Raw genomic sequence first — 12,576 nt, forward strand, 5'->3', positions numbered from 1 at the left:
TTCGCACCAAAGTACGTTCATCTCTAGGAGAAAGAACGCGTCTCCTTCCTGAGCGGTATGACGGCTGCGTGGTCCCACGATGTTTATACTTGCGTACAGATGAACCTTCAGGCGTTTGGAAATTGCTCCTAAGGATGAACCAGACTTGTGGAGGTCTACAATTTGTTTCCTGAGGTCTTGGCTGATTTCTTTTGATTTTCCCATGATGTCAAGCAAAGAGGCACTGAGTTTGAAGGTAGGCCTTGAAATACATCCACAGGTTCACCTCCAATTGACTCAAATGATGTCAATTAGCCTATCAGAAGCTTCTTGAGCCATGACATAATTTTCTGGAAGTTTAAAGGCACAGTCAACTTAGTGTATGTAAACTTCTGATCCACTGGAATTGTGACACAGTGAATTAAACAATTGTTGGAAAATGACTTGTCATGCACAAAGTTGATGTCCTAACCGACTTGCCAAAACTCTAGTTTGTTAACAAGAAATTTGTGGAGTGGTTGAAAAACAAGTTTTAATGACTCCAAGCTAAGTGTATGTAAACTTCAGACTTCAACTGTATATTAGCATGTACGTGACATCAGTCAAAACACCTCAAAACAGGACACGGTATAAAGAACAAGATCAAACTTTCTGAAACGAGACACTTATGATTCCCACATGGCAGATTGTCATTGTTGCTATCTTTCCATCCAGAATCACAACACCACACAGACTTCTGCCCCACTGAAGCGCGTACATCGTTTTCGTGACGTTCTCAGCCAACCCATCTATGACTCATTAGGATATTCCCCGTTTGACATTACTAGCAGGTGGAGTCTTTTATTGTGAACTTTTATTGTGAATTTGGTTTGGGCAGTGTGACACACACAGGCAGTATAGTTGGCAGCAAAAGGGCTGCCATCACATTTGATGACAAAGTTTATTTATAATTGTGTGTAGGGCAGTGTATGCCTAGACTAGGGGCTCAATTCACTCTGTCGTACAGTAGCTGTTTTTTCTCATGGTCAGTTAAAATCACAATGATTTTACAAGCCAGAATAATGTACCAGTGTAGTCTCCCCTCATTGGTTGATTTAGAATGTAGCCTACACCAATAGGATTGGCCAGTTCAGGTGATGGTTAGACACTTGGCAACAGGCACAGTCTAGATGACAAGGCCATAAAAATGAATTCCACATACATTAGGATTCAATAAAAAAGATGAAGCTGTATTCGTGAACAAAGTCAACTTGAGTAATTTGACATAAGAAATCCCACCAAATGACTCCTGAGTGAGCAGTGAATACCCCCGTAGACAGCACCCCCACCACATCTTCCCGCAGCCATGATTGTGGCTGTAGGATAGTCCATCTTATTCCCACGCATTAGGCTTAATCTCTATTGAAAGATTCAAGTTGACGTAGCATAGCGTTAGCTGTCATGTACCATTTCATTTGCAAAACATTTCAGGTGTAGTCAGTGCGAGTCAGTTAGTGTACATCGCAATAGGTAAAACAAGAAAAAAGCATACCATTCTAAAAAAAAAAAAAAAACATCAGAAACCTAACCCTGGACAGAAACAGAAACCTAACCCTGGACCTACCTACTGTTGCACAGAAACCTAACCCTGGACCTACCTACTGTTGCACAGAAACCTAACCCTGGACCTACCTACTGTTGCACAGAAACCTAACCCTGGACCTACCTACTGTTGCACAGAAACCTAACCCTGGACCTACCTACTGTTGCACAGAAACCTAACCCTGGACCTACCTACTGTTGCACAGAAACCTAACCCTGGACCTACCTACTGTTGCACAGAAACCTAACCCTGGACCTACCTACTGTTGCACAGAAACCTAACCCTGGACCTACCTACTGTTGCATAGAAACCTAACCCTGGACCTACCTACTGTTGCACAGAAACCTAACCCTGGACCTACCTACTGTTGCACAGGAACCTAACCCTGGACCTACCTACTGTTGCACAGGAACCTAACCCTGGACCTACCTACTGTTGCACAGAAACCTAACCCTAGACCTACCTACTGTTGCACAGAAACCTAACCCTGGACCTACCTACTGTTGCACAGAAACCTAACCCTGGACCTACCTACTGTTGCACAGAAACCTAACCCTGGACCTACCTACTGTTGCACAGAAACCTAACCCTGGACCTACCTACTGTTGCACAGAAACCTAACCCTGGACCTACCTACTGTTGCACAGGAACCTAACCCTGGACCTACCTACTGTTGCACAGGAACCTAACCCTGGACCTACCTACTGTTGCACAGAAACCTAACCCTGGACCTACCTACTGTTGCACAGAAACCTAACCCTGGACCTACCTACTGTTGCACAGAAACCTAACCCTGGACCTACCTACTGTTGCACAGGAACCTAACCCTGGACCTACCTACTGTTGCACAGGAACCTAACCCTGGACCTACCTACTGTTGCACAGAAACCTAACCCTGGACCTACCTACTGTTGCACAGAAACCTAACCCTGGACCTACCTACTGTTGCACAGAAACCTAACCCTGGACCTACCTACTGTTGCACAGAAACCTAACCCTGGACCTACCTACTGTTGCACAGAAACCTAACCCTGGACCTACCTACTGTTGCACAGAAACCTAACCCTGGACCTACCTACTGTTGCACAGAAACCTAACCCTGGACCTACCTACTGTTGCACAGAAACCTAACCCTGGACCTACCTACTGTTGCACAGAAACCTAACCCTGGACCTACCTACTGTTGCACAGAAACCTAACCCTGGACCTACCTACTGTTGCACAGAAACCTAACCCTGGACCTACCTACTGTTGCATAGAAACCTAACCCTGGACCTACCTACTGTTGCACAGAAACCTAACCCTGGACCTACCTACTGTTGCACAGGAACCTAACCCTGGACCTACCTACTGTTGCACAGAAACCTAACCCTGGACCTACCTACTGTTGCACAGGAACCTAACCCTGGACCTACCTACTGTTGCACAGAAACCTAACCCTGGACCTACCTACTGTTGCATAGAAACCTAACCCTGGACCTACCTACTGTTGCACAGGAACCTAACCCTGGACCTACCTACTGTTGCACAGGAACCTAACCCTGGACCTACCTACTGTTGCACAGAAACCTAACCCTGGACCTACCTACTGTTGCACAGAAACCTAACCCTGGACCTACCTACTGTTGCACAGGAACCTAACCCTGGACCTACCTACTGTTGCACAGAAACCTAACCCTGGACCTACCTACTGTTGCACAGAAACCTAACCCTGGACCTACCTACTGTTGCACAGGAACCTAACCCTGGACCTACCTACTGTTGCACAGAAACCTAACCCTGGACCTACCTACTGTTGCATAGAAACCTAACCCTGGACCTACCTACTGTTGCACAGAAACCTAACCCTGGACCTACCTACTGTTGCACAGAAACCTAACCCTGGACCTACCTACTGTTGCACAGAAACCTAACCCTGGACCTACCTACTGTTGCACAGGAACCTAACCCTGGACCTACCTACTGTTGCACAGGAACCTAACCCTGGACCTACCTACTGTTGCACAGAAACCTAACCCTGGACCTACCTACTGTTGCACAGAAACCTAACCCTGGACCTACCTACTGTTGCACAGAAACATGAAACTCGTGTAGTGAGTGTCAGAGTTTATTGATAAAACATGGAAGCGTAAAAAGTAGACTACATAAACTGTTGCATGTCCTTTTTATGCCCATGTCCTTGCGTGTGTGGTAATAATGAGGTAGCCTAAACTAAGGGCTATGTCAAGGGCAAGAACTATTGGCAATCAGAGGCTAGGCCTGCTAACTAGGTTGTCTAACAGCATAATTGTTTTCTTATCTCCCATGAGTCACATCCGCTTGTCATTTGGCCTGATTCAGACATGCAGGAGTGTGTTTCTGTCCCTGCCTGACAGGCTGAACACAGCCTTGGGATGTTCTCAGAGTCTGTAACATCTCCTCTACTTAAGTGCCAGTAAACCTGCCACTGGCAGATGTCATCAGGGAGATCGCTATACGGCCCCAGCCAATCGCTCTTGAGCCAGAACACCAGCCCCACCAATAAGCTGTTTGCGCACTCAAAGCACAGGAGGTTGAGGCCGATGTATGCGGGGATCCCAGGGTTTAAGAGCTCACAGGCGATACACACGACCAGGTAAGACACCCACGTTGTGCTGAAGCTCAAAGTCAGGCTGAGGTAAAGGGGGGGCCTCTGCCATTCGACCTCCACTGATAGTGCTTTCGCCTCGTCAGCCCCTGGCTGCCCCAACTTGGCATACCTGAAGCTCAAGTCGCTATGCACCGTTGGATTGACGTAGTCCCTCTGCTCTGACAGCCTGTTGGCCTCCTTCAGCCACGAGGACAGTTGTTTTTAGTGGGGCAGCAGCACACGGGCGATGGCTACGCAGATCCCCACTGAGAAATGTACCATAAACACAGACTCCTGCACCGCGCACCCTAAAGCGTTTCTCCCTCGCTCGTATTCAACCTCTATGAGATTGGTGACAGCTGAGTAGCAGGAGCGTACGCCGGCTAGCACCCATACCAGCAGCATCAGGGTGCAGTTCCACAGGGCCCTGCAGGCGGTGGTGTGGCACACGGCATAGCGTGGCTTGGAGGCGTACTCCAGCAGCCCCAGGCCTAGCACGGGCAGAGGCAGCGTGTTGAAGATGGCCGAGGCATGCGCCAAGAGGAAGCACATGGACAATGGGGACGGGCGGGTCCGAGGAACCACACAGTCGACATGGTGCACACCAAATCGACCAGGAATACTGAGAGGCCACAGACGCCCATGAAGGTGTGCAGACACATGGTTCTGTCCATCTGCAGACACATGGACAGGACCAGGCAGTCCAGGCCCACATTTAACAGAAATATTAACAGAAATTGTCTGGTGTTTTCCTCACGGCAGCTCCCGTCCTCTTCCCAGGACTCAATGATGACCAGCATGCTGAAGCTTTTGCCTTTAAGACTGAGCCCAGCCCCAGAAGTGATATAATGGGTCTGTACGTTCAGATCGATGTCACCAGAAGAATCTGTTGAAGAGAGAGTGGAAAAGTTAGCTGTACTCTACAAAGAGCTTCTCACAAGCAGGCAATTTTTTTCTAGTGTTATCAGTATTGCCTGGCCTCTTGTGACATGTATACAGAAACAACACTTCAACTCTCCCTTTCAATGGATGTAGTATCCCTTAGTTTGGATTCCACAAAGCTAAAGTGTTAAATACAGTAGCCTCATACATTTAACTAGTGACAGGCTGAAGCTGGTCAAAGGCTAACATTTCCGAGTATAGCAATCCAATGACTATATGTTCAGCTATAGAAAACGACAAGTTAGTCCCAGTGTAGGAGGAAATGAATGCCTTCTGAGACGATGCAATTGCCTATCCCAGATATTTTCCACATACAGGAACTGGAATCGTCGAAGATGAAAAGCGTCAAAAACTATCATGCTGATCTCACGGACTGCTAGTCCTTGCACCCAGAGCTCCAACTATGAATTTGAGCATGATTGGATTTCTTCAGCCCCATCCCTCAGCTTAATTGCAAACCAAGTGACTGGGCTGCCTTTGACTATTGATCCCTGTAAGAATGTGATCATCTGAACACTTCACATTTAGGCTCTACCTCTCAATTGTTGTGGGTAATCCTGGTGTAGACAGTATTTTCAGAGGAACCAAAAGAAGTTGTTCATCAATAAAAAATATCTGGTATATTACAAGAAGTCAGAGAGAACACCTTCAGAGCAGAGGCAAAGAAAAGGTCTATCGGGCTTCTTGGAGACAGGCCCTTTATATTCTAAATCAGACAGTACCAAATGTTTCTAAACATCAGCCCTAGAAGCTTGTTTTAAGGATACAAAATCACAGTGTTCATAATGTCATCAATACAAAGCGAAGTAATCAGTGTGTCCTTGTACCTTCAGTAGTTCTGCTATCAAACGGTATAGGAACAATCAAATTCCACTGTGCCACCAGGATGGAGCTAGCATGCCATGATTATTTTACTCATACAAAGCTGTTCATTTTAGTCTACTCAAACAGACCCCATTTCAAAGGAAACAAGCACTCATTAAGATCAGGTGTTACTAATTAGTGGGCACGACCAACACACCTTAACACACTTAACTTGATAGAGGATAGAGAGAGTTTTGTTGATGCTGAGAACAGAATGTATATATTTTTAAGTAACATTCTTAGAACGTTCTCTGAACATCATTACGTTTTCTTGTGTTTTTTATGGAACGTTTTCTCCATTTACTTAGAGCAGAATTTAGAGCTTATTGGCGTTAATGTGTACAATATATATTTTTTGAACATTCCCAGAATATTGCCAAGAACTGACATAAAAGAGAACCATACGTTCTCTGAACATTCTGAGAACATCGCTTAAGTCACACCAACGTTCCCAGAATGTAGTAAAAATATGACAATTAAATAGAATCACATGGGAACTTGTGTGGAAGGTTCTGTGTAAATACTGAAATTCCAACAGAAGAACGTTGTTTCCTAACGTTCTTGGAGCAATTTGAGAACATGACTTTAAATAGAACCATGAGTACACCTGTAGGAAACATTATGCTGTAGTACTGAAATTGCAACAGAAGAACGTTGTTTTTTAATGTGCTCTGAACTATTTGAGAACATTCCCGATGTCAAACCAGTTGGAGAACGTTCCTAGAACATTACCAACATTTTTATTAAAGTAATGAAAAATATATGTTTTTTATCAAGTTCCTTGACAAAACAGAACGAGCTGCAAAAAACCGCTCAAACTGGACAGTTTTATCTCCATCTCTTCATTCAACGACTCAATCATCGACAATTATTTACAGTTGTGGCTGGTTCCCGTGATGTATTGTTGTCTCTACCTTCTTGCCCTTTGTGCTGTTCTCTGTGCCCAATAATTTTTGTACCATGTTTTGTGCTGCCACCATGTTGTGCTGCTGCCATGTTGTGTTCTTACGATGTTGTCATGTTGTGTTGCTACCGTGCTATGTTTTCCTGTGTTGCTGCCATGCTATGTTGTTGTCTTAGGTCTCTCTTTATGTTGTGTTGTCTCTCTTGTCGTGATGTGTGTCAACGTGCTGGTCTACAGCGATGAGACAGTGAACTGGCTGCCTCCTGCTATCTACCGCAGCAGCTGCCCTATAAACCAGGACATCATAGCCAGACCTGGGTTCAAATATTACACTGCTCAAAAAAATAAAGGGAACACTAAAATAACACATCCTAGATCTGAATGAATGAAATATTCTTATTAATAAAGACTTTTTTCTTTACATAGTTGAATGTGCTGACAACAAAATCACACAAATTATCAATGGAAATCAAATTTATCAACCCATGGAGGTCTGGATTTGGAGTCACACTCAAAATTAAAGTGGAAAACCACACTACAGGCTGATCCAACTTTGATGTAATGTCCTTAGAACAAGTCAAAATGAGGCACAGTAGTGTGTGTGGCCTCCACGTGCCTGTATGACCTCCATACAACGCCTGGGCATGCTCCTGATGAGGTGGCGGATGGTCTCCTGAGGGATCTCCTCCCAGACCTGGACTAAAGCATCTGCCAACTCCTGGACAGTCTGTGGTGCAACGTGGCGTTGGTGGATGGAGCGAGACATGATGTCCCAGATGTGCTCAATTGGATTCAGGTCTGGGGAACGGGCGGGCCAGTCCATAGCATCAATGCCTTCCTCTTGCAGGAACTGCTGACACACTCCAGCCACATGAGGTCTAGCATTGTCTTGCATTAGGAGGAACCCAGGGCCAACCGCACCAGCATATGGTCTCACAAGGGGTCTGAGGATCTCATCTCGGTACCTAATGGCAGTCAGGCTACCTCTGGCGAACACATGGAGGGCTGTGCGGCCCCCCAAAGAAATGCCACCCCACACCATGACTGACCCACCACCAAACCGGTCATGCTGGAGGATGTTGCAGGCAGCAGAACGTTCTCCACGGCGTCTCCAGACTCTGTCACGTCTGTCACATGTGCTCATGTGCTCAGTGTGAACCTGCTTTCATCTGTGAAGAGCACAGGGCGCCAGTGGCGAATTTGCCAATCTTGGTGTTCTCTGGCAAATGCCAAACGTCCTGCACGGTGTTGGGCTGTAAGCACAACCCCCACCTGTGGACGTCGGGCCCTCATACCACCCTCATGGAGTCTGAGCAGACACATGCACATTTGTGGCCTGCTGGAGGTCATTTTGCAGGACTCTGGCAGTGCTCCTCCTTGCACAAAGGCGGAGGTAGCGGTCCTGCTGCTGGGTTGTTGCCCTCCTACGGCCTCCTCCACGTCTCCTGGTGTACTGGCCTGTCTCCTGGTAGCGCCTCCATGCTCTGGACACTACGCTGACAGACACAGCAAACCTTTTTGCCACAGCTCGCATTGATGTGCCATCCTGGATGAGCTGCACTACCTGAGCCACTTGTGTGGGTTGTAGACTCCGTCTCATGCTACCACTAGAGTGAAGCACCGCCAGCATTCAAAAGTGACCAAAACATCAGCCAGGAAGCATAGGAACTGAGAAGTGGTGTGTGGTCACCACCTGCAGAACCATTCCTTTTTTGGGGGTGTCTTACTAATTGCCTATAATTTCCACCTTTTGTCTATTCCATTTGCACAACAGCATGTGAAATTTATTGTCAATCAGTGTTGCTTCCTAAGTGGACAGTTTGATTTCACAGAAGTGTGATTGACTTGGAGTTACATTGTGTTGTTTAAGTGTTCCCTTAATTTTTTTGAGCAGTGTATTTAAGAACTTTCCCCCTTTTTCTCCCCAATTTCATGATATCCAATTGGTAGTTAGTCTTGTCTCATCGGTGCAACTCCCGTACAGACTCGGGAGAGGCAAAGGTCGAGAGCCGTGCGTCCTCCGAAATACAACCCAACCAATCCGCACTGCTTCTTGACACAATGCCCACTTAACCTGGAAGCAAGTTGCACCAATGTGTCGGAGGAAACACTGTACACCTGGTCAGCGTGCACTGCGCCCGGCCAGCCACAGGAGTTGCTAGAGCGCGATGAGACAAGGACAACCTGACCGGCCAAACCCTCCCCTAACCCGGACGACGCTGGGCCAATTGTGAGCCGCCCTCATGGGTCTCCTGGTCACGTCCGGCTGTAACACAGCATGGGATCGAACCTGGGTCGGTAGTGATGCCTCAAGCACTGCAATGCAGTGCCTTAGACCTCTACTCCATTCGGGAGGCATAAAATCAAACATGTTTGAAAATTTCAGGATGTCTGGGACTGCTCAAAGATGGTATCGGTAGCCGAAAGTGCGTGCGTGTGTGTGTGTGTGTGTGGGGGGGGGGGGGGGAGAGAGAGCTCTTTCCACCTCAGGGCCCAGCTATGCTCCGTCCTGCCTACTGCGTGACAGCAGCATTCCAGGGCTTCTATTCATTACCACAGACAGATGGAGCCTGCCTCGCTCCGTCACTCACTCTTTCTCACACACACTCACACAGTCACATAAACAGACAGATATAGTTTACAAACACACACAGACACCCACACTTAGAGAGCAAACAAATAGAGGCACACATACTCATGAACTCATACATAGCACACCCACTCACACCCTCTCACACAGACACACCGACACACAGACAGAACAGAGACACACCAGTAGATCACAGCTACTTTATTTAGCATTTTTCTCCAGTGCCAGCCTTGCTATTACAGTTAGGTCCACTGTGTGCCCATTCTTGACAGTAGTATAATCTTCACTAGACCAATTGATGTCTCATCTCGGGGATATACAGCCCCCATAAAATATGAGTCTGGCATTGTAGTTCTATTCCTTCTATCCCTATACCCGTTATACCACACACACATACGTACACACACACACACACACTTAAGCCCCTTTCTTTACCGGAACGTGTCTGGTTTCCTACTTCCCCAGTCTAAGGGGAGATATCTGGTGTCGCCCTGTGTCCCTGGTGACATATGCTCCCCTCAGCGACACCCTAGCTCACACACACACTCCCTTAGCCTTTGTGTTGCCAGGAGGTTATGATGCCCACATGATGGTGGAGGTGATGACTAATAGGTGGAATCTGGTGCCAGTCTGGCCTCCCTAAAGAGGTGATAGCTGATAGATACTAAATGGCCCTGGGCCCTGGGCCTGGCTAAAGAACACACACATCTCTCATTGGCTGTGGGACTATAAAACAGTGAAATATTTGTACATGTATCTCCATAAAACCAACTGTACATGTATGGTGTAATAAATATTCAAAATATTCGGTGAGCATCAATATTGATATACTGATATATTGCTAGTGATATATTGCTTATGATATAGTGATATATTGCTAATCATATAGTGATATATTGCTAATGATATAGTACTATTGTGATATATTGCTCGTGATTTAGTGATATAGTGATATATTGCTAATGATATATTGATACAGTGATATATTGCTAATGATATATTGCTATATATTTTTTGTTTTTTTCACCTTCATTTAACAAGGTAGGCCAGTTGAGAACAAGTTCTCATTTACAACCTCGACCTGGCCAAGATAAAGCAAAGCAGTGCGACAAAAACAACAACACAGAATTACACATGGAATAAACAAATGTACAGTCAACACAGTAGAAAAATCTGTGTGTGCAAATGAAGTAAAGAGTTAAGGCAATGAATAGGCCATAGTGGCAAAGTAACTACAATTTAGCAATTTACACTGGAGTGATATATGTGCAGATGAGGATGTTCAAGTAGAAGTACTGGTGTGCAAAAGAGCAGAAAAAATATATATGGGGATGAGGTAGGTAGTTGTTTGGATGGGCTATTTACAGATGGGCTGTGTACAGCTGCAGCGATCGGTAAACTGCTCTGAAAGCTGACGATTAAAGTTAGTGAGGGAGATATAAGTCTCCAACTTCAGTGATTTTTGCAGTTAGTTCCAGTCATTGGCAGCAGAGAACTGGAAGGAAAGGTGGCCCAAAGTAGGTGTTGGCTTTGGGGATGACCAGTGAAATATACCTGCTGGAGCGCGTGCTACGGGTGGGTGTTGCTATGGTGACCAGTGAGCTGAGATAAGGCGGAACTTTACCTAGCAAAGACTTATAGATGACCTGGAGCCAGTGGGTATGGTGACGAATATGTAGCGAGGACCAGCCAACGAGAGCGTACAGGTCGCAGTGGTGGGTAGTATATGGGGCTTCGGTGACAAAACGGATGGCACTGTGATAGACTGCATCCAATTTGCTGAGTAGAGTGTTGGGGGCTATTTTGAAAAATGACATCGCCAAAGTCAAGGGTCGGTAGGATAGTCAGTTTTACGAGGGTATGTTTGGCAGCATGAGTGAAGGAGGCTTTGTTGTGAAATAAGAAGCCGATTCGAGTTTACGGTCTAGCCAGACATCTAGGTATTTATAATTGTCCACATATTCTAAGTCAGAACCGTCCAGAATAGTGATGCTAGTCGGGCGGGCGGGTGCAGACAGCAATCGGTTGAAGAGCATGCATTTCGTTTTACTTGTATTTAAGAGCAGTTTGAGGTCACGGTTGGAGTGTTGTATGACATTGAAGCCCGTTTGGAGGTTTGTTAACACAGTGTCCAAAGAAAGGCCAGATGTATACAGAATGGTGTCATCTGCGTAGAGGTGGATCAAAGAATCACCCGCAGCAAGAGCGACATCGTTGATATATACAGAGAAAAGAGTCGGCAAATTTAGGGAGGAGGCTTCTGATGTTAACATGCATGAACCCAAGGCTTTGACAGTTGCAGAAGTCAACAAATGAGAGCGCCTGGGGACACAAAGGGCCTGGGTTAACCTCTACATCACCAGAGGAACAGAGGAGGAGTAGGATGAGGGTACTACTAAAGGCTATAAGAACTGGTCATCTAGTGCTTTGGGAACAGAGAATATAAGGAGCAGATTGCTGGGCGTGGTAGGATAGATTCAGGGCATAGTGTACAGACAAGGGGGGTTCGAGTACAGTGAAGGTAAACCTAGGCATTGAGTGACGATGAGAGGTTGCATCTCTGGAGGCGCCAATTAAGCTAGGTCTCCGCATGTGTGGGGGGTGGGACAAAGGGGCCATCTGAGGCATGTTGAGCGGGACTAGGTCAAATAAAACAATGAAAGCTGCCTTAAACAACAGTATACAAGGCATATTGAAATTAGAGAGAGGCATAATGCAATCACAGGTGTTGATTGGGAGAGCTAAGACAACAACGGGTGAGACAACAACGGGTAAACAGCTAAGACAACAACAATGGGTAAATGGCGATGAATGGGCAGAGAGGGTCAGTTAGCTATACACAGGGCCTGAGTTCGAGGCTGGGGCCGACAGATAAACTAAATGAAGTATCGTGTTAATGAACAGTCCAGCAGGCATCAACTGTGTAGCCGAGTGATCATAGAGTTCAATGAGCAGCAATAGATGAAACAGGGAGCCGTTCGGTAGTCGATTTCTACGCTAGGCGAGCGGGAGACATGGCGTTCAGGAAGGTAGCGGGCCGGGGCTAGCAGATAGATCTTCACCAACATCTACGACGCAGAGGCCGGTTGAGAGCACATCGGCCGAAT

This window comes from Salvelinus namaycush, chromosome 6, assembly GCF_016432855.1.
Source record: "Salvelinus namaycush isolate Seneca chromosome 6, SaNama_1.0, whole genome shotgun sequence".
Taxonomy (NCBI): Eukaryota; Metazoa; Chordata; class Actinopteri; order Salmoniformes; family Salmonidae; genus Salvelinus; species Salvelinus namaycush.